The 20,205-nt window shown below is 41.3% G+C and overlaps 1 non-coding gene across 1 annotated transcript; it reads left to right on the forward strand.

Annotated features, from left to right (window-relative positions):
* Positions 1–4,344: 4,344 nt before the first annotated feature.
* LOC112718493 (small nucleolar RNA R71) lies at positions 4,345–4,452 on the forward strand. The gene has a single exon (XR_003160832.1). It is a non-coding gene; the product is annotated as a small nucleolar RNA R71 (small nucleolar RNA).
* The last annotated feature ends 15,753 nt before the right edge of the window (positions 4,453–20,205 follow it).

Here is a 20,205-nt window from a genome sequence, read left to right on the forward strand (position 1 = left end):
AAAGTATGATGATTCTTGAACATAGCTACTTATTGAGTCTTGGCTGTGGCCCAAAGCACTCTGTCTTCCAGTATTACCACCGGATACATACATGCCACAGACACATAATTGGGTGAACCTTTTCAGATTGTGACTCAGCTTTGCTAAAGTCCCCAATTAGAGGTGTCCAGGGTTCTTAAGCACACTCTTTTTGCCTTGGATCACAACTCTTATTTCTCTACATTTTTTTCGTTTTCTTTTTCTTTTTCTCTTTTTTTTTCGTTTTTTTTTTTGCTTTTTCTTGCTTCATGAATCATTTTTATGATTTTTCAGATCCTCAGTAACATGTCTCCTTTTTCATCATTCTTTCAAGAGCCAACATTCATGAACCACAAATTCAAGATACATATGCACTGTTTAAGCATACATTCAGAGAAAAAATATTGCCACCACATCAAGATAATTAAACTGTTATAAAATTCAAAATTCATGCAATTCTTTCTTTTATCAATTAAGCTCATTTTTATTTAAGAAAGGTGATGGATTCATAGGACATTCATAACTTTAAGGCATAGACACTAAGACACTAATGATCACAAGACACAAACATGGATAAACATAAGCATAAAATTCGAAAAACAGAAGAACAAAGAACAAGGAAATCAAAGAACGGGTCCACCTTAGTGATGGTGGCTCTTTCTTCCTCTTGAAGATCCTATGGAGTGCTTGAGCTCCTCAATGTCTCTTCCTTGTCTTTGTTGCTCCTCCCTCATGATTCTTTGATCTTCTCTAATTTCATGAAGGATGATGGAGTGTTCTTGATGCTCCACCCTTAGTTGTCCCATGTTGGAACTCAACTCTCCTAGGGAGGTGTTTAATTGCTCCCAATAGTTTTGTGGAGGAAAGTGCATCCCTTGAGGAATCTCAGGGATCTCATGATGAGTGGGATCTCTTGTGTGCTCCATCCTCTTCTTAGTGATGGGCTTGTCCTCATCAATGGGGGTGTCTCCCTCTATGTCAACTCCAACTGAATAACAGAGGTGACAAATGAGATGAGGAAAGGCTAACCTTGCCAAGGTAGAGGACTTGTCCGCCACCTTATAGAGTTCTTGGGCTATAACCTCATGAACCTCTATTTCTTCTCCAATCATGATGCTATGGATCATGATAGCCCGGTCTATGGTAACTTCGGACCGGTTGCTAGTGGGAATGATTGAGCGTTGTATAAACTCTAACCATCCTCTAGCCACGGGCTTGAGGTCATGCCTTCTTAATTGAACCGGCTTTCCTCTTGAATCTCTCTTCCATTGGGCGCCCTCTTCACATATGACTGTGAGGACTTGGTCCAACCTTTGATCAAAGTTGACCCTTCTAGTGTAAGGATGTTCATCTCCTTGCATCATAGGCAAGTTGAACGCCACCCTCACACTCTCCGGACTAAAATCCAAGTATTTCCCCCGAACCATAGTAAGATAATTCTTTGGATTCGGGTTCACACTTTGGTCATGGTTCTTGGTGATCCATGCATTGGCATAGAACTCTTGAACCATCAAGATTCTGACTTGTTGAATGGGGTTGGTAAGGACTTCCCAACCTCTTCTTCGGATCTCATGTCGAATCTCCAGATATTCACCCTTTTTGAGTGAAAAAAGGGATCTCGGGGATCACCTTCTTCAAGGCCACAACTTCATAGAAGTGGTCTTGATGCACCCTTGAGATGAATCTTTCTATCTCCCATGACTCGGAGGTGGAAGCTTTTGCCTTCCCTTTCCTCTTTCTAGAGGTTTCTCCGGCCTTGGATGCCATAATTGGTTATGGAAAAACAAAAAGCAATGCTTTTACCACACCAAACTTAAAATGTTTGCTCGTCCTCGAGCAAAAGAAGAAAGAAGAGAGTAGAAGAAGAAGGAAAGAGTGGAAAGGGAATGGCTTTAATTCGGCCAAAGGGGAGAGAAATGGTGTTTAGGAGGTGTGAAAATGAAGGAGTGAAGGAGGGTTTATATAGGAGAGGGGGAGAGGGATGTTCGGCCATTTGAGGGTGGGTGTGGGTCGGAAAGTGGTTTGAATTTGAATGGTAGGGTAGGTGGGGTTTTATGAAGGATGGATGTGAGTGGTGAAGAGAAAGATGGGATTTGATAGGTGAGGGGTTTTTTTGGGGAAGAGGTGTTGAGGTGATTGGTGAAGAAGAGAGAGAGTGGTAGGGTAGGTGGGGATCCTGTGGGGTCCACAGATCCTGAGGTGTCAAGGAAAAGTCATCCCTGCACCAAATGGCATGCAAAATCACGTTTTGTGCTATTTCTGGCGTTAAACGCCGGGCTGGTGCCCATTTCTGGCGTTTAACGCCAGCATCTTGCCCCTTTCTGGCGTTTAACGCCAGTCTGGTGCCCCTTTCTGGCGTTAAACGCCCAGAATGGTGCCAGACTGGGCGTTAAACGCCCACCAGCTAACCTCACTGGCGTTTAAACGCCAGTGGGTGCGTCCTCCAGGGTGTGCTGTTTTTCTTCCTGTTTTTCATTCTGTTTTTGCTTTTTTCATGGATTTTGTGACTTCTTATGATCATCAACCTACAAAAGACATAAAATAACAAAAGAAAATAGTTAATTATAAAACATTGGGTTGCCTCCCAACAAGCGCTTCTTTAGTGTCATTAGCTTGACAGAGGACTCTCATGGAGCCTCAGAAATGCTCAGAGCTATGTTGGAACCTCCCAACACCAAACTTAGAGTTTGAATGTGGGGGTTCAACACCAAACTTAGAGTTTGGTTGTGGCCTCCCAACACCAAACTTAGAGTTTGACTGTGGGGGCACTGTTTGGCTCTGTTTTGAGAGAAGCTCTTCATGCTTCCTCTCCATGATGACAGAGGGATATCCTTGAGCCTTAAACACCAAGGATTCTTCATTCACTTGAATGATCAACTCTCCTCTATCAACATCAATCACAGCCTTTGCAGTGGCTAGGAAGGGTCTGCCAAGGATGATGGACTCATCCATGCACTTCCCAGTCTCTAGGACTATGAAATCAGTAGGGATGTAATGGTCTTCAACTTTAACCAGAACATCCTCCACAAGTCCATGGGCTTGTTTTCTTGAGTTGTCTGCCATCTCTAGTGAGATTTTTGCAGCTTGCACCTCAGAGATCCCCAACTTCTCCATTACAGAGAGGGGCATGAGGTTTACACTTGACCCTAAGTCACACAAGGCCTTCTTGAAGGTCATGGTGCCTATGGTGCAAGGTATTGAAAACTTCCCAGGATCCTGTCTCTTTTGAGGCAGTTTCTGCCTAGACAAGTCATCCAGTTCTTTGGTGAGCAAAGGGGGTTCATCCTCCCAAGTCTCATTTCCAAATAACTTGTCATTTAGCTTCATGATTGCTCCAAGGTATTTAGCAACTTGCTCTTCAGTGACATACTCATCCTCTTCAGAGGAAGAATATTCATCAGAGCTCATGAATGGCAGAAGTAAGTCCAATGGAATCTCTATGGTCTCAGTTTGAGCCTCAGATTCCCATGGTTCCTCATTAGGGAACTCATTGGAGGCCAGTGGACGCCCAGTGAGGCCTTCCTCAGTGGCATTCACTGCCTCTTCTCCTTCCCAAAATTCGGCCATGTTGATGGCCTTGCACTCTCCTTTTGGATTTTCTTCTGTATTGCTTGGGAGAGTACTAGGAGGGAGTTCAGTAATCTTCTTGCTCAGCTGACCCACTGGTCCTTCCAAATTTCTAATGGAGGACCTTGTTTCAGTCATGAAACTTTGAGTGGTTTTGATCAGATCAGAGACCATGGTTGCTAAGTCAGAGGTATTCTGCTTAGAACTCTCTGTCTGTTGCTGAGAGGATGATGGAAAAGGCTTGCTATTGCTAAGCCTGTTTCTTCCACCATTATTGTTATTGAAACCTTGTTGAGGTCTCAGTTGATCTTTCCATGAAAGATTTGGATGATTCCTCCATGAAGGATTATAGGTGTTTCCATAGGGTTCTCCCATGTAATTCACCTTTTCTATTGAAGGGTTCTCAGGATCATAAGCTTCTTCCTCAGATGAAGCTTCCTTAGTACTGCTTGGTGCATTTTGCATTCCAGACAGACTTTGAGAAATTATATTGACTTGTTGAGTTAATATTTTGTTCTGAGCCAATATGGCATTCAGAGTGTCAATCTCAAGAACTCCTTTCTTCTGACTAGTCCCATTGTTCACAGGATTTCTTTCAGAAGTGTACATGAATTGGTTATTTGCAACCATTTCAATTAGCTCTTGAGCTTCAGTAGGCGTCTTCTTCAGATGAAGAGATCCTCCTGCAGAGCTATCCAGAGACATCTTGGACAGTTCAGAGAGACCATCATAGAAAATACCTATGATGCTCCATTTAGAAAGCATGTCAGAGGGACATTTTCTGATTAATTGTTTGTATCTTTCCCAAGCTTCATAGAGGGATTCTCCTTCCTTCTGTCTAAAGGTTTGGACTTCCACTCTAAGCTTACTCAATTTTTGAGGTGGAAAGAACTTTGCCAAGAAGGCATTGACTAGCTTTTCCCAAGAGTCCAGGCTTTCTTTAGGTTGTGAGTCTAACCATGTCCTAGCTCTGTCTCTTACAGCAAAAGGGAATAGCATAAGCCTGTAGACCTCAGGGTCAACCCCATTAGTCTTGACAGTGTCACAGATTTACAAAAACTCAGCCAAAAACTGATGAGGATCTTCCAGTGGAAGTCCATGGAACTTGCAATTCTGTTGCATTAGGGAAACTAATTGAGGCTTAAGCTCAAAGTTGTTTGCTCCAATGGCAGGGATAGAGATGCTTCTCCCATAGAAATCGGGAGTAGGTGCAGTAAAGTCACCCAGCACCTTCCTTGCATTGTTGGCATTGTTGTTTTCAGCTGCCATGTGTTCTTCTCCTTTGAAGAATTCGGTCAGGTCCTCTAAAGAGAGTTGTGCTTTGGCTTCTCTCAGCTTTCTCTTCAAGGTCCTTTCAGGTTCAGGATCAGCCTCAACAAGAATGCCTTTGTCTTTGCTCCTGCTCATATGAAAGAGAAGGGAACAAGAAAATGTGGAATCCTCTATGTCACAGTATAGAGATTCCTTGAAGTGTCAGAGGAAAAGAAGAGTAGAAGACAGAAGTAGAAAATTCGAACTTGTCAATGGAGATGGAGTTCGAATTTTGCATTAAGAAATAGTGTTAGTCCATAAATAGAAGGATATGAGAAGAAGGGAAGTGATTTTCGAAAGTTAAGTAAAAATTTTGAAAACATTTTTGAAAAACATTACTTAATTTTCGAAAATTAAAGTGGGAAAGAAGTAAAGTGATTTTTGAAAAAGATTTTAAAATTAGAAATCAGAGAGATTTGATTGAAAATTATTTTGAAAAAGATGTGGTTAAGAAGATATGATTGATTTTTAAAAAAAAGTGATTGAGAAGATATGATTTGAAAAACATTTTAAAAAGATTTGGTTTTGAAAAAAAAAAATTAAAAACTTGACTAACAAGAAAAGATATGATTCAAACATTAAACCTTTCTCAACAGAAAAGGCAACATACTTGAAATGTTGAATCAAATCATTAATTGATAGTAAGTATTTTTGAAAATAGAAAGAAATTGAATTTGAAAGAGATTTGATTGAAAAGATATGATTTGAAAAAGATTTGATTTTGAAAGGATTTTGAAAACTTAGAAAAAATTTGATTTGAAAACAAAATCTTCCCTTCTAGCCATCCTGGCGTTAAACGCCCAGAATGGTGCACATTCTGGCGTTTAACGCCCAAAATGCTACCCTTTTGGGCGTTAAACGCCCAACCAGGTACCCTGGCTGGCGTTTAAACGCCAGTCTGTCCTTCTTCACTGGGCGTTTTGAACGCCCAGCTTTTTCTGTGCAATTCCTCTGCTGTATGTTCTGAATATTCAATTCTCTTTATTATTGACTTGAAAAGACACAAATTAAAAATATTTTTGGATTTTTAATAATAAGGAAAAATCAAAATGCAACAAGAATCAAATAACAATGCATGCAAGACACCAAACTTAGCAGTTTATATACTACTGACACTAACAGGATGAAAATGCATATGAGACACACAAAACACTCAAGTCAATAGAATTCAAAGATTAGAGCAAGTAAATCGTCAAGAACATCTTGAAGATCACCAAGATACATGAATGAATGCATGCAATTGACACCAAACTTAAGATGAGACACTAGACTCAAACAAGAGATATTTTTGGATTTTATGATTTTTTTAATTTTTTTTGTGTTTTTCAAAAATTAAGTGGAAAAAGATATCAAAATTCTTAATGAGAATTCTAGGAATCAGTGCAATGCTAGTCTAAGACTCCGGTCCAGGAATTAGACATGGCTTCACAGCCAGCCAAGCTTTCAAAGAAAGCTTCGGTCCAAAACACTAGACATGGCCAAAGGCCAGCCAAGCCTTAGCAGATCACTGCTCCAAAAGCAAGATTGATAAAAATCAACAAGCTCTTGTGATGATAAGTTGAAACCTTGGTCCAATGAGATTAGACATGGCTTCTCAGCCAGCCAGACTTCAGCAAATCATCATGAAACTCTAGAATTCATCTTCAAGAATTTCGAAAAAAATAAATACCTAATCTAAGCAACAAGATGAACCGTCAGTTGTCCAAACTAGAACAATCTCTGGCAATAACGCCAAAAACTTGGTGTTGTTGCCGGATCTTGGCACTGATGTTACCAAAAGCTTGCTCAAAACTAGAACAATCCCCGGCAACGGCGCCAAAAACTTGGTGCACGAAATTGTGAACAATACTTTTTCACAACTCTCATAATCCCCGGTCATGAACCCCAAAAACTTGGTGTTCAATACCATGGCATTACACAACTTCGCACAACTAACCAGCAAGTGCACTGGGTCGTCCAAGTAATAAACCTTACGCGAGTAAGGGTCGATCCCACGGAGATTGTTAGTATTGAAGCAAGCTATGGTCATCTTGTAAATCTTAGTCAGGCAAACTCAAATGGTAATGGTGATGAACGAAAATAACACAAAGGTAAAGATAGAGATACTTATGTAATTCATTGGTAGGAACTTCAGATAAGCGCATGAAGATGCCTTCCCATCCGTCTTTCTGCTTTCCTACTGTCTTCATCCAATCCTTCTTACTCCTTTCCATGGCAAGCTTGTGTAGGGTTTCACCGTTGTCAATGGCTACCTCCCATCCTCTCAGTGAAAGCGATTGCATATGCTCTGTCACAGCATAGCGGAATTCATCTGTCGGTTCTCAATCAGGCAGGAATAGAATCCATTGATTCTTTTGCGTCTGTCACTAATGCCCCGCCTTCAGGAGTTTGAAGCACGTCACAGTCATTCAATCATTGAATCCTACTCAGAATACCACAGACAAGGTTAGACCTTCCGGATTCTCTTGAATGCTGTCATCAGTTCTTGCCTATACCACGAAGACTCTGATCTCACGGAATGGTTGGCTCGTTTGTCAGACGAGCACTCGGTTGTCAGGCGATCAACCATGCATCGTGCAATCAGTAATCCAAGAGATATTCACTAGAGCCTTGATTGCTTGTAGAACAAAAGTGGTTGTCAGTCACCTTGTTCATGGGTGAGAATGATGATGAGTGTCACGGATCATCATATTCATCAAGTTGAAGAACAAGTGATATCTTAGAACAAGAACAAGCGGAATTGAATAGAAGAACAATAGTAATTGCATTAATACTCGAGGTACAGCAGAGCTCCACACCTTAATCTATGGTGTGTAGAAGCTCCACCGTTGAAAATACATAAGCATAAGGTCTAGGCATGGCCGTGAGGCCAGCCTCCCAAAGTGATCAAAAGATCTAAAGAAAAAGGTTCCGAAGATCAAAAGATTCTCGATTGAAAGATACAAATACCATAGCAAAAGGTCCTACTTATAGAAAACTAGTAACCTAAGGTGTACAAAGATGAGTAAATGACATAAAAATCCACTTCCGGGCCCACTTGGTGTGTGCTTGGGCTGAGCAATGAAGCATTTTCGTGTAGAGACTCTTCTTGGAGTTAAACGCCAGCTTTTATGCCAGTTTGGGCGTTTAACTCCCATTTTGGTGCCAGTTCCGGCGTTTAACGCTGGAATTCCTGAGGGTGACTTTGAACGCCGATTTGGGCCATCAAATCTTGGGCAAAGTATGGACTATCATATATTGCTGGAAAGCCCAGGATGTCTACTTTCCAACGCCGTTGAGAGCGCGCCAATTGGGCTTCTGTAGCTCCAGAAAATCCACTTCGAGTGCAGGGAGGTCAGAATCCAACAGCATCTGCAGTCCTTTTTAGTCTCTGAATCAGATTTTTGCTCAGGTCCCTCAATTTCAGCCAGAAAATACCTGAAATCATAGAAAAACACACAAACTCATAGTAAAGTCCAGAAAAGTGAATTTTAACTAAAAACTAATAAAAATATACTAAAAACTAACTAGATCATACCAAAAACATACTAAAAACAATGCCAAAAAGCATACAAATTATCCGCTCATCAATCACCTAACCAAATCCCAAGTATTCTTGACCCAAATCCCCTTTGATTCGGTCCCCACCCCTTCTAATCAATTCCAAGATCTCCCCCTCTTGCCCAGATATCCCTTGTCCCATTCATTCATGGACCACAACACGTGACCCTTGACAATGTCCCATGCACCCTTCATGCCTTCTTCCCTATCTCCTTCCCTTTTCCATACACACCCGTGACACCAACCCTTCCCCTAACTTCAATCCGTGACACACATCCCTTCCCACCCAACAAAACCCCACACAGCACCTATACAAAGACCCCACCCTTTCACTTCATCTACACCTCATTCTCCCTTCTCTTAGAAGCACAAGCCAGCCCCCCCATTCCCTTTGCAACCACTACAACAACCATAACCCCTCCCCTCAAACCCCAACCCCTTGCCTATATTCACCCGTACCCCCTTCTCATCTTCTTTTATTTTTCCTCTTCTGTCCTTCGTTATTTCTTTCTAAAAGAAAAATAGAAAAGAAAATTTTAGCAATAACTTTTATTTTCTTTCTTCTTTCCCTCTCCTCTGTCTTCCCCTTTGTATTCTTCTAATTTACTCAGGGACGAGTAAAAGTTTTAAGTTTGGTGTTGTCGCTATGCTTGTTTATTTTATCTGTTTTCTATAATGGCACCCTGGTGCACGAAATTGCAATCACACTTTTGCAATCCCGCACAACTAACCAGCAAGTGCACTGGGTCGTCCAAGTAATACCTTGCGTGAGCAAGGGTCGATCCCACGGAGATTGTCGGCTTGAAGCAAGCTATGGTTATCTTGTAAATCTTAGTCAGGATATCAGAAATTATCAGGATTGATTGTGAAAAGCAAAAGAACATGAAATGGTTACTTGTTTTGCAGTAATGGAGAATAGGTTGAGGTTTGGAGATGCTCCATCTTCTGAATCTCTGCTTTCCTACTGTCTTCTTCTTCAAACACGCAAGGCTCCTTCCATGGCAAGCTGTGTGTAGGGTTTCACCGTTGTCAATGGCTACCTCCCATCCTCTCAGTGAAAACGATTGCATATGCTCTGTCACAGCATAGCGGAATTCATCTGTCGGTTCTCGGTCAGGCCGGAATAGAATCCTGTGATTCTTTTGCGTCTGTCACTAACGCCCCGCCTTCAGGAGTTTGAAGCTCGTCACAGTCCTTCAATCATTGAATCCTACTCAGAATACCACAGACAAGGTTTAGACCTTCCGGATTCTCTTGAATGCCGCCATCAGTCCTAGCCTATACCACGAAGATTCCGATTAAAGAACCCAAGAGATAACTACTTAATCTAAGGTAGAACGGAGGTGGTTGTCAGGCACACGTTCATAGTTGAGAATGATGATGATTGTCACGGATCATCACATTCATCCAGATTAAGAACAAGTATTATCTTAGAATGGAAGCAAGCATGATTGAATAAGAAACAGTAGTAATTGCATTAATCCATCAGGACACAGCAGAGCTCCTCACCCCCAACCATGGGGTTTAGAGACTCATGCCGTGGAAAGTACACAAAGAAAACGTGTAAAGTGTCATGAGGTACTGATACAATGTCAAAAGATCCTATTAATAGTAAACTAGTAACCTAGGGTGTACAGAATTGAGTAAATGACGTAAAAATCCACTTCTGGGTCCACTTGGTGTGTGCTTGGGCTGAGCAATGAAGCATTTTCGTGTAGAGACCTTTTCTGGAGTTAAACGCCAGCTTTCATGCCAGTTTGGGCGTTTAACTCCAAGTTTTATGCCAGTTCCGGCGTTTAACGCTGGAATTTCTGAGGGTGACTTTGAGCGCCGGTTTGGGCCATCAAATCTTGGGCAAAGTATGGACTATCATATATTGCTGGAAAGCCCAGGATGTCTACTTTCCAACGCCGTTGAGAGCGGGCCAATTGGGCTTCTGTAGCTCCAGAAAATCCACTTCGAGTGCAGGGAGGTCAAATCCAACAGCATCTGCAGTCCTTTTTGGTCTCGGAATCAGATTTTTGCTCAGGACCCTCAATTTCAGCCAGAAAATACCTGAAATCACAGAAAAACACACAAACTCATAGTAAAGTCCAGAAAAGTGAAATTTTAGCTAAAAACTAATAAAAATATACTAAAAACTAACTAGATTATACTAAAAACATGCTAAAAACAATGCCAAAAAGCATACAAATTATCCGCTCATCACAACACCAAACTTAAATTGTTGGCATCTCACTCTATCCCTTGAAGTTCAGAATGATTGGCATCTATAAGAACTCAGAACTCAGATAGTGTTATTGATTCTCTTAGTTGAGCATAATGATTCTTGAACATAGCTAGTGTATGAGTCTTGGCTGTGGCCCAAAGCACTCTGTCTTCCAGTATTACCACCGGATACATACATGCCACAGACACATAATTGGGTGAACCTTTTCAGATTGTGACCCAGCTTTGCTAGAGTCCCCAATTAGAGGTGTCCAGGGTTCTTAAGCACACTCTTTTTGCCTTGGATCACAACTTTATTTCTTTCTTTTTTCTTTTTCTTTTCTTCTTCTCTTTTTTTTCGAAATTTTTTTTTTGTATCCACTGCTTTTTCTTGCTTCAAGAATCAGTCTAATGATTTTTGATCCTCAATAACAGTTCTCTTTTTTCTCATTCTTTCAAGAGCCAACAATTTTAACATTCTCAAAACAACAAATTCAAGAGACATATGCACTGTTCAAGCATTCATTCAGAAAGCAAAAAGTATTGTCACCACATCAAACTAATTCAACTAGTTTCAATGATAAATTTCGAAATCATGTACTTCTTGTTCTTTTGTGATTAAAGCATTTTTCATTTAAGAGAGGTGATGGATTCATAGGACATTCATATCTTTAAGGCATAAAATTTCAATTTTATTAATTATGAATTAAGAACAAGACTTAAAAATAGATATAAGACTAAAAAAATAAAAATAGAAAACAAAACAAAAGAGAAAGAAAACGCAAAAACATAGGCTCCTAATGATAGAGATTTTCACAGAGTTAGGACTCAACAACCTTGATTTTGAGAAGTGGATGCTCCCTCAGCTTGAGAGGAGAGCTTTTGGCGTTTCAACTCTTGGAGTTCACGCCCCTGCTTCTCTTGTTTCTTCAGCAATTTGCAGAGCATGCAGTTCTGATTCTGCTGTTCTTCCTTCAGTTGCTCCATAGTCTCTTGCAACTTGGTGATAGATGCTTCTAGGCTGGTCCAGTAGTCAATTCTTGGGAATTCAGGGAGGAATTCCTGCGCCCTCCTCTTGATAGAGTTGTCTTGCACTTGTCCTTCCATTGACTTCTTGGTGATTGGGTGTTCAATGGGTATGAACTCATCTACTCCCATCTTCACCCCAGCCTCTTTACAGAGTAAGGAGATCAGGCTTGGATAAGCCAATTTGGCTTCAGTGGAATTCTTATTTGCAATTGTGTAGATCTCACAAGCAATCACATGATGGACCTCCACTTCTTTTCCAAGCATAATGCAATGAATCATCACTGCTCTCTTGATGGTGACCTCAGAACGGTTGCTAGTGGGCAATATGGAACGCCCAATAAAGTCTAGCCAACCTCTTGCAATTGGCTTGAGGTCTCCCCTCTTGAGTTGGTTTGGGACACCTTTTGAATTGGTTATCCACTTAGTCCCAGGGAGGCATATGTCCTCTAGAACTTGATCCAACCCTTTATCTACTCTCACCATCCTCCTATTGAAGGAATCAGGATCATCTTGCAGTTGAGGTAGTTTGAAGATTTCTCTTATTTTGTCCAGATGGAAGTACATGACTTTCCCTCTGACCATGGTTCTGTAGGTATGGTGAGCAGTTCCAGTCATTCTCTGCTTATCTGTTAGCCACAGATTTGAGTAGAATTCCAGAACCATGTTCCTTCCAACCTTTGTTTCAGGATTGGTTAGAACTTCCCATCCTCTGTTTCGAATTTGCTCTTGGATCCCCGGATATTCATCTTCTTTCAGATCAAATTTGACTTCCGGGATCACTGACCTCAGACCCATTACTTTGTGATAATGGTCTTCATGTTCTTTGGTTAAGAACTTCTCTTGATTCCAAAGATTCTTTGGATTATTCTCTTTCTTTCCTCTTAAATTGGTTTGTTTTCCCTTAGGAGCCATGATCTTGATGAATCTTGGTTTAGTGATCACGGAAAAGCACACCAAACTTAGAGGTTTGCTTGTCCTCAAGCAAAAGAAAAGAAAGAAGAGAGAGAGAGGAAGAGGAAATTCGAATGGTGTGGTGGGAAGAGGGAGCCAAACGTGTATTTATAAGGTGGGGAGGGGAGTGTTCGAGAAATTGAAAAGAGATTTGAGAAGATATGGAAAGAAATTGAGAAAAGGGTGATTTTTTTGAACAAAATTTTGAGAATGATTTGAGAGATTTGAAGAGTGATTTTGGATATTTGAAAATTTGAAAGTGAATGATGAGAGATTGGAATGTATTTTTGTAGAAAAATTTGGTTGAGAAAAGGAAAGTTTGAAAAAATCTGATTTGAAAACAAAATTGTGGTCCCCCTACCTTTCTAGCGTTAAACGCCCAGAATGGCACTCATTCTGGCGTTTAACGCCCATATGGCACCCCTTTACCTGGCTGGGCGTTAAACGCCAGAAATCCTTTAGCACTGGGCGTTTTTCTGAACGCCCAGGATGCTGCACACCTGGCGTTAAACGCCCAGAATGGTGCCCATTCTGGCGTTTAACACCCAAAATGGCACCATTCCTGGCGTTAAACGCCCAGAATGGTACCCATTCTGGCGTTTAACGCCCAAAATGCCCCTTACTGGCGTTTTTTTGCCAGTAAGCTCATTTTCTCTGCTTTTTGAGCTGAATCCTTCTGTAACTCTGTAAATTCCTTCATTTTTGATACTTGCCTCTGTAAGAACAAATCATATAACCTCCTAATGACTGGGTTGCCTCCCAGCAAGCGCTTCTTTACTGTCTTTAGCTGGACCTTCACTGAGAATTACTCATGTCTCAGTTTTGAGCATTCCTGCTCAAAATTTCCTTCAAGATAATGCTTGATTCTCTGTCCATTAACAATGAACTTCTTGTCAGAATCAATATCCTGAAGCTCAACATATCCATATGGTGACACTCCTGTAATCACATACGGACCCCTCCACCGGGATTTGAGTTTTCCTGGAAACAGTCTGAGCCTAGAGTTGAAGAGCAGAACTTTTTGTCCTGGCTCAAAGACTCTGGTTGACAACTTCTTGTCATGCCATTTCTTTGCCTTTTTCCTTATAAATTTTTGCATTTTCAAAGGCATTGAGTCTGAACTCCTCTAGCTCATTTAGCTGGAGCAATCTTTTTTCACCAGCTAACTGTGCATCCATGTTTAGGAATCTGGTTGCCCAGTAGGCTTTATGTTCCAGTTCCACAGGCAAATGACAGGCCTTCCCATACACCAGTTGGTATGGGGAGGTTCCTATAGGAGTCTTGAATGCTGTTCTGTATGCCCACAGAGCATCATCCAAGCTCTTTGCCCAATCCTTTCTTCGGGCTATCACAGTCCGTTCCAGGATTCTTTTTAGCTCCCTGTTAGAGACCTCAGCTTGCCCATTTGTCTGTGGATGATACGGAGTTGCCACTTTATGGCTAATTCCATATCTAACCATAGCAAGGTGTAGCTGTTTATTGCAGAAATGAGTGCCTCCGTCACTGATTAGCACTCTGGGAACGCCAAACCTGCTGAAAATGTTTTTCTGGAGGAATTTCAATACGGTCTTGGTATCATTAGTGGGTGTAGCAATTGCTTCTACCCACTTAGATACATAGTCCACTGCCACCAGAATATAAGTGTTTGAGTATGATGGTGGGAATGGCCCCATGAAGTCAATTCCCCATACATCAAACAATTCTATCTCTAATATCCCTTGTTGAGGCATGGCATATCCATGAGGCAGGTTACCAGCTCTTTGGCAACTGTCACAGTTACGCATAAACTCTCGGGAGTCTTTATAGAGAGTAGGCCAGTAGAAGCCACATTGGAGGACTTTAGTGGCTGTTCGCTCACTTCCAAAAAGTCCTCTATACTGTGATCCATGGCAGTGCCATAGGATCCTTTGTGCTTCTTCTCTTGGTACACATCTGTGGATCACTCCGTCAGCACATCTCTTAAAGAGATATGGTTCATCCCAGAGGTAGTACTTGGCATCTGAAATTAATTTCTTTCTCTGCACGTAGCTGTACTCTTTGGGAATGAACCTCACAGCTTTAAAATTTGCAATATCTGCAAACCATGGAGCTTCCTGAATGGCAAAGAGTTGCTCATCTGGGAAAGTCTCAGAGATCTCAGTAGAAGGGAGGAACGCCCCAGCTACTGGTTCTATTCGGGACAGATGATCAGCTACTTGGTTCTCTGTCCCTTTTCTGTCTCTTATTTCTATATCAAACTCTTGCAGAAGCAACACCCATCTTATAAGCCTGGGTTTTGAATCCTGCTTTGTGAGTAAGTATTTAAGAGCAGCATGGTCAGTGTACACAACTACTTTGGATCCCACTAAATAGGATCTAAACTTGTCAATGGCATAAACCACTGCAAGTAACTCTTTTTCTGTTGTTGTGTAGTTCTTCTGTGCGTCATTTAGAACACGGCTGACATAGTAAATGACGTGCTGAAGCTTGTTATGCCTCTGTCCCAACACTGCACCAATGGCATGGTCACTGGCATCACACATTAGTTCAAATGGTAATGTCCAATCTGGTGCAGAGATGACTGGTGCTGTGACCAGCTTAGCTTTCAGGGTCTCAAATGCCTGCAGACACTGTGTGTCAAACACAAATGGTGTGTCAGCAGCTAACAGGTTACTCAAAGGTTTTGCAATTTTCGAAAAATCCTTTATAAACCTTCTGTAGAATCCTGCATGCCCCAGAAAGCTTCTGATTGCCTTAACATTGGCAGGTGGTGGTAATTTTTCAATTACCTCTACCTTTGCCTTATCCACCTCTATCCCCCTGCTTGAAATTTTGTGCCCAAGGACAATTCCTTCAGTCACCATAAAGTGACATTTCTCCCAGTTTAAAACCAGGTTAGTCTCTTGGCACCTTTTCAGGACAAGGGCTAGGTGATTAAGACAGGAGCTGAATGAGTCTCCATATACTGAGAAGTCATCCATGAAGACTTCCAGAAATTTCTCTACCATATCTGAGAAGATAGAGAGCATGCACCTCTGAAAGGTTGCAGGTGCATTGCACAGACCAAAAGGCATCCTCCTATAGGCAAACACGCCAGAAGGGCAAGTGAATGCTGTTTTCTCTTGGTCCTGAGGGTCCACTGCAATTTGGTTGTAGCCTGAATAGCCATCCAAAAAGCAGTAGTAATCATGGCCAGCTAGTCTTTCTAGCATTTGGTCTATGAATGGTAAAGGAAAATGATCCTTTCTGGTGGCTGTATTGAGCCTTCTGTAGTCAATACACATGCGCCACCCTGTGACTGTCCTTGTAGGAACCAGTTCATTTTTTCCATTATGAACCACTGTCATGCCTCCCTTTTTGGGAACAACTTGGACAGGGCTCACCCAGGGGCTATCAGAAATAGGATAAATAATCCCAGCCTCTAGTAATTTAGTGACTTCTTTCTGCACCACCTCCTTCATGGCAGGATTTAGCCTCCTTTGTGGTTGGACCACTGGTTTGGCATTATCCTCCAATAGGATCTTGTGCATGCATCTAGCTGGACTAATGCCCTTAAGATCACTTATGGACCACCCAAGAGCTGTCTTGTGTGTCCTTAGCACTTGAATCAGTGCTTCCTCTTCCTGTGAATTTAAAGCAGAGCTTATAATCACTGGAAAAGTGTCACCCTTTCCCAGAAATGCATATTTCAGGGATGGTGGTAGTGGTTTGAGTTCAGGCTTGGGAGGCTTATCCTCCTCCTGAGGAATTTTCGAAAATTCCTTTGCCTCCTCTAGTTCTTCTTGATCAGGTTGAGCATCTTTGAAGATGTCCTCAAGCTCTGATTCTAGGCTTTCAGCCATATTGATCTCTTCTACCAGAGAGTCAATAATGTCAGCGCCCATGCAGTCATTTAGTGTGTCTGGATGCTGCATAGCTTTTACAGCATTCAACTTGAACTCATCCTCATTGACTCTTAAGGTTACTTCCCCTTTTTGTACATCAATGAGAGTTCGTCTAGTTGCTAGGAAAGGTCTTCCTAGAATGAGGGTTGTACTCTTGTGCTCCTCCATTTCCAGCACTACAAAGTCAGTGGGAAAGGCGAATGGCCCAACCTTGACAATCATGTCCTCAATTATGCCTGATGGGTATTTAATGGAGCCATCAGCAAGTTGGAGGCATATCCGGGTTGGTTTGACTTCTCCAGTCAACCCAAGCTTTCTGATAGTGGATGCAGGTATTAGATTGATGCTTGCTCCAAGATCACATAGAGCTGTCTTGGTGCAAGCACCTTCTAATGTGCATGGTATCATAAAGCTCCCTGGATCTTGAAGCTTTTCTGGTAAGCTCTTTAATATGACTGCACTGCATTCTTCAGTGAGAAACACTTTTTCAGTTTCTCTCCAATCCTTCTTATGACTTAAGATTTCTTTCATGAATTTAGCATAAAAAGGTATTTGCTCAAGTGCCTCTGCAAACGGAATCTTTATTTCAAGAGTCCTTAGATAGTTTGCAAAGCGGGCAAATTGCTTATCCTGTTCTGCTTGGCGGAGTTTTTGAGGATAAGGCATCTTGGCTTTATATTCTTCAACCTTAGATGCTGCAGGTTTATTCCTTACAGAAGTGGTTGAAGAAGCCTTGTTAGAGGGATTACTGTCAGCACTCTCAGGTGTCTGATTCTCCCCAGGCGTCTGAACGCCAGGATTGGGTAGAAATTGGGCGTTTAACGCTAACTTTTCCCCCTTTTCTGGCGTTTGAACGCCAGAACTGGGCAAGGAATGGGCGTTTAATGCCAGCTTTCCTTCCCTTTCTGGTGTCTGAACGCCAATGACATTCCTCTCTGGGCTCTTACTGTCCTCAGAGGGATTTTGAACAGTGGTTTGGTTGTCCTCTATCAATTGTTCCTTGTTTGGCTTTTTACTTTTTTGAGCAGTGTTATTCAGGGTCTTCCCACTCCTCAATTGAACTGCTTGACATTCCTCTGTTATCTGTTTAGATATTTGCTGTTTTGCTTGATTCAACTGCAGTTCTATGCTCTTGTTAGCAACTTTAGTTTTATAGAGCATCTCTTTAAAGTCTGCTAACTGTTCTGTCATCAGGAGCAATTGTTGATTAAGCTCAATTATTTGTTCTTGAGGATCAGGGTCATTGACTACTGCCATGACTTCCTCTTTTGGAGAGAACTCATTGCTAGAGTACAAATATTGGTTTCTAGCAACAGTGTCTATAAGCTCTTGAGCTTCTTCAATTGTCTTCCTCATGTGTATAGATCCACCAGCTGAGTGGTCTAAAGACATCTGAGCTTTTTCTGTAAGCCCATAGTAGAAAATGTCTAACTGTACCCACTCTGAAAACATTTCAGAGGGACATTTCCTTAGCATACCTCTATACCTCTCCCAGGCATTATAAAGGGATTCATTATCCTCTTGTTTAAAGCCTTGGATGTCCAGCCTTAACTGTGTCATCCTTTTTGGAGGGTAAAAATGATTCAGGAATTTGTCTGACAACTGTTTCCATGTCTTTATGCTTGCTGTAGGTTGGTTATTCAACCACCTTTTAGCTTGATCTTTTACAGCAAATGGAAACAGTAATAGTCTGTAGACATCCTGATCTACCTCTTTATCATGTACTGTGTCAGCAATTTGTAAAAACTGTGCCAGAAACTCAGTAGGTTCTTCCTGTGGAAGACCGGAATACTGGCAATTTTGCTGCACTATGATAATGAGTTGAGGATTTAGTTCAAAGCTGTTTGCTTTGATGGGAGGTGTATAGATGCTACTCCCATATGTAGCTGTAATGGGGTTAGCATATGACCCCAGAGTCCTTTTGGACTGATTAATCCCACTTGAGTCCATAATGGACAAAAGGGAAATGATAATGATTGCAAGGAGATAAATTTTGTTGTTTTTTTTTTTTTTGAATTTACGAAAAAAAATAAAATAAAATAGAAGAAAAATAAAAAAAATTCGAAAATCAAAAAGAAAATAAGATCAAAGCAAATTGAGAACTGAATCAATTAGTTAATCAAAAAGATTTTGAGAACAGCAATTAAAAAGATATGATTGAAAAATTTTTATGAAAAAGATTTGATTTTGAAAAAAGGAAAGAGAAAAACACAAAAAGACACCAAACTTAAAATTTTTAGAAAATCAAACACACAGTTTTCGAAAATTTTTAAGGGAAAAACACAAAGAGGACACCAAACTTAGAATTTTTATAAATCAAAAAGGGACTAAGAACATGCAAATTCGAAAATCAAAAGAAAAACAAAAGCATGCAATTGACACCAAACTTAAAATATGAAACTAGACTCAACTAAAAGACTCTAAACCTACAAAAATAAGCAGTCCTAATCTAAGCAACAAGATAAGCCGTCAGTTGTCCAAACTCGAACAATCCCCGGCAACGGCGCCAAAAACTTGGTGCATGAAATTGCAATCACACTTTTGCAATCCCGCACAACTAACCAGCAAGTGCACTGGGTCGTCCAAGTAATACCTTGCGTGAGCAAGGGTCGATCCCACGGAGATTGTCGGCTTGAAGCAAGCTATGGTTATCTTGTAAATCTTAGTCAGGATATCAGAAATTATCAGGATTGATTGTGAAAAGCAAAAGAACATGAAATGGTTACTTGTTTTGCAGTAATGGAGAATAGGTTGAGGTTTGGAGATGCTCCATCTTCTGAATCTCTGCTTTCCTACTGTCTTCTTCTTCAAACACGCAAGGCTCCTTCCATGGCAAGCTGTGTGTAGGGTTTCACCGTTGTCAATGGCTACCTCCCATCCTCTCAGTGAAAACGATTGCATATGCTCTGTCACAGCATAGCGGAATTCATCTGTCGGTTCTCGGTCAGGCCGGAATAGAATCCAGTGATTCTTTTGCGTCTGTCACTAACACCCCGCCTTCAGGAGTTTGAAGCTCGTCACAGTCCTTCAATCATTGAATCCTACTCAGAATACCACAGACAAGGTTTAGACCTTCCGGATTCTCTTGAATGCCGCCATCAGTCCTAGCCTATACCACGAAGATTCCGATTAAAGAACCCAAGAGATAACTACTTAATCTAAGGTAGAACGGAGGTGGTTGTCAGGCACACGTTCATAGTTGAGAATGATGATGATTGTCACGGATCATCACATTCATCCAGATTAAGAACAAGTATTATCTTAGAATGGAAGCAAGCATGATTGAATAAGAAACAGTAGTAATTGCATTAATCCATCAGGACACAGCAGAGCTCCTCACCCCCAACCATGGGGTTTAGAGACTCATGCCGTGGAAAGTACACAAAGAAAATGTGTAAAGTGTCATGAGGTACTGATACAATGTCAAAAGATCCTATTAATAGTAAACTAGTAACCTAGGGTGTACAGAATTGAGTAAATGACGTAAAAATCCACTTCTGGGTCCACTTGGTGTGTGCTTGGGCTGAGCAATGAAGCATTTTCGTGTAGAGACCTTTTCTGGAGTTAAACGCCAGCTTTCATGCCAGTTTGGGCGTTTAACTCCAAGTTTTATGCCAGTTCCGGCGTTTAACGCTGGAATTTCTGAGGGTGACTTTGAGCGCCGGTTTGGGCCATCAAATCTTGGGCAAAGTATGAACTATCATATATTGCTGGAAAG

This window comes from Arachis hypogaea, chromosome 10 (assembly GCF_003086295.3).
Source record: "Arachis hypogaea cultivar Tifrunner chromosome 10, arahy.Tifrunner.gnm2.J5K5, whole genome shotgun sequence".
Classification (NCBI taxonomy): Eukaryota; Viridiplantae; Streptophyta; class Magnoliopsida; order Fabales; family Fabaceae; genus Arachis; species Arachis hypogaea.